At 53.9% G+C, this 3037-nt stretch overlaps 1 protein-coding gene across 1 annotated transcript in view; it reads left to right on the top strand.

The window, feature by feature from the left end:
• Nucleotides 1-437: 437 nt before the first annotated feature.
• Nucleotides 438-3037, top strand: part of PVALB (parvalbumin) — an 11462-nt gene continuing 8862 nt past the window's right edge. Inside the window, exon 1 of the mRNA XM_010157390.1 lies at nucleotides 438-505. The gene's annotated coding sequence lies outside the window, so the exon portion shown is untranslated. The remainder of the gene's footprint in view (nucleotides 506-3037) is intronic.

The raw sequence follows: 3037 nt of genomic DNA, 5'->3' as shown, positions 1-3037 counted from the left end.
CTGAGCATCTCTTTGCTTTCCCTCACTCTGATGAGGAGGTTGCATCTTCCTATTCTTTCCCCTCTGAGCAGAGTCCCATCTCCCAAACAGAACCTCCTGATTCATCGTGACAGACCTCCCCGACACCACCTCCTCCATCTGACGGAAGACGGGGGGCCTCTTTGCCCCCAGATAGCTGATTCATCCCGCCTGCCTCTCTCCTTAACAATAAAATTTCGAGAGGACCCTCCGTTTGCCGAGGTAATAGGTTTTCACAGCCAGAGGAAGGTGAGTGCCAAGGATTATTAATAGTGTTCCTTGATTAGTTAAGGGAAAGATAAATGTGACACCACCACCAAAATCCCTGAATATCGGATACCGGTGAGGAGTGGGTATCACCTGCCAAAAATAGAAAGAGCAAGGGAGATTATATAAGTGGGGTTCCTACCCCAAGTTCCACCTCTTTTTGACCACCTCCATCCATATCGAACACCCTTTCCAAGCGTGCTTAGGAGAGATCCAAAAGGTAAGTAGCAAGAAAACGTTCACATCTCCACAGCAAACGGTGATTCGCGCCCGGCAGGACCTTCTCCCGAAGGAAAGCAGATAAGGATATCTTCCATCACGCCTACCCTATCCCCTTCCCGCAGACAAAATCCCAGAGACAAAGAGGTGCGAATCTTTCCAGCACGGAGGAATGGCTTCCCGCAGAGAAGACCGCGAACCAGAAGAAAGGGCCATTAAAAGGCGGAAATGGGTCAACATATGGAGGGGGAATGAGGAGAAAAGGAGGGGAGAAAGTGGAAATAACAAAAGAGGGAAGGGGAGGGGAGAAAGCGAAGGAGAACGCGAGCAAGGACGCGCTGAACAGAATTTACTGAAACGCTCAGTCGTGAACCAAAGGCAACACACAACCCCCCTCCCCTCCAAAACACGTCGCAGAAGTGAAATACCTTTGCACAGACGGTCGTGAGGGATGGGATGAAGTTGCCCTCCTCGGTGTGGTCATTAGGAAGATGAAGGAGATGTGTCACCCTTTTTGGAAAGGACTCACGGCTTTCTGCTTCAACTTTTGGCGTGGGGGGGCTTCTTGCTGTTCATGAAATTCTCCCTGAATTGTTTGGTTTTAACAAGGGCGGGCCGATTTCTACTTAACGTACTTGATCGCTTCCTTAGTGAGAATAACATCACTCTGGAGCTAGTGGAAGGGGGAGTTGATCCAGGCGAAAGCTTCTGTGCAGACAATTTGGAAATCCACGGTGTGGATTTTGCAAATAGTTTGGGCAAGAAAATTGGCAAAATCTCAGAACTAAAGAAAACCGCGTCATTGATCTTGCAGGGATGATGAGAAAAAGGTGAAGGGTCGAGCGTGAAAGTGCCAATTCGTGAAACGCCTTTTATATTAGAATAACGTAACAGTTTTGACTAAGGCTTGGCGGTTGGGAGCTCCTGGAAGTTTGCTAGCTGTCCTTAAAACGGATGCAGTGCCGAGGTTGGAGTCGGGCCGCAGCCACCCCCCCATGTCACATCCCCGGCTCTCCGCTTCGTAGGGATGAATGTCGCTGCTTTCCTGGCCACGGGCAGGACGCCTCTCGACAGGGGACGGGAAGCTGAGGGGAATGTTATTTCGGCTGGTCTCCACCTGGTCTGAGGCCTCATTTTTCTGGCACCTCTCACTTTTCGCCTTCGCAGCATGATCAGCGGCCCGAGGGATCCGCTGACGAGTGCCAGCGGGGTGCTTCGCCCATCGTTAGGGATGCGGAGGGAGCTGCTGTGCTCCCACCCCGGACGGGGGCACGGAACGCCCCTCGGATGCCAGGAAAGCTCTACGCCAGCAGCCGGTTTGTTTGGCATGAGGCTAGTTAACCCGATTGGCGTCTGCCAGCGCAGCAGGCAGGGCTGCATCGCCCCTGCCAGCTACCGGCTTGAGTTACCTGCGGGGGCAGCGCTCCAAATGTGCTCTGCGTTGTCAGCAGAGCGGGGCTGACAGCCACTCACGGGTCGCCCGCAACAGGAGCATCTCACCGGCCGATGGTCGGGGACGTTCCCCTTTGCAGGCACCTAAAAAGAGGCTCTGTGACTCCAAGAACGAGGAAACCACAGCAGGGGAGTCGCAAAAGGTTGTAAGAAGAGGCTGTGGAGGGTGAGACCAACCTCCCTTGCAGGCTGCACCGATGCTAGACAAGGCAAAGCAGAGAAGCGGCCGGGCACGTCGTCTCGGGCCGGAAGCGTCTCCGCCGGAGACAAGGAGGGGCTCTTCCTTAAGGAAAAAGGAAAGGGACGCCAACTACAGAAGTTCGTGCGCATTGATTTCTCTTATAAATAGTTGTATATTGATGGGTCTGCATTTAACCTAAGCGCAAAACTGACTGGTGATGAGGCTTTAACCTGTGCTACACGAGGCTTTTTCAACTCCGTTCTCCAAGCTGAACTCTGCTAAAGCAAGAGACCCCGAGTACCCCGAGTCTGCAAGCCTTTACTGCAACCCCCGAGTTACCCTTTACTGCAACCCTTCACCTGCCAGCTCCGAAACAACGGGGGCAACCGAGCGAGAGCTACCCAGGGGGAAGGTGCGTGGAGCCCTTCCACGGGGCTGCAGTTTATCTCGAGTCAGCATCCTAGAGCACAGCGCCTCTTGCCCTGTAGGTCGCATTCAGCCTAGGGAGAGGGACTCGGCTTCCCCATCCGTCTCCTCCTTTGCCCTTAGAGAAAACCAAACCTCTCTTGTATCACAGGAAATACACGGAAATGGCGAGGGGGAAATCCAAAGAGAAAAACGACGGTCCCTCCCACAACGAAGAGTCACCGTTTAAAAATAAAAGGAAAAAAACCCATAGGGGGACCCCAATGTCACCTCCTCCCCCGTCCTTCTGCGCGAGTGGCATGCTAATGCCTCACCCGCTACGTCTGAGCTTGGGCCGCGGAGAGAAAGATGGGGGCTCGCCCTTTCCAAAGCGCCGAAGGATCACCGACTGAGCGACCCTCCGTTTTTGCAGCAGCCGCCTCCTTTTTAAGGCCGCTCTCCCGCCGTCCCGCTCAGGACAAGGGTGCGAGTGGG

Source organism: Eurypyga helias, unplaced genomic scaffold (assembly GCF_000690775.1).
Source record: "Eurypyga helias isolate BGI_N326 unplaced genomic scaffold, ASM69077v1 scaffold4418, whole genome shotgun sequence".
NCBI lineage: Eukaryota > Metazoa > Chordata > Aves > Eurypygiformes > Eurypygidae > Eurypyga > Eurypyga helias.
Note: the sequence above shows the minus strand (reverse complement) of the source record. Positions and strands in the feature narration are given on the sequence as shown.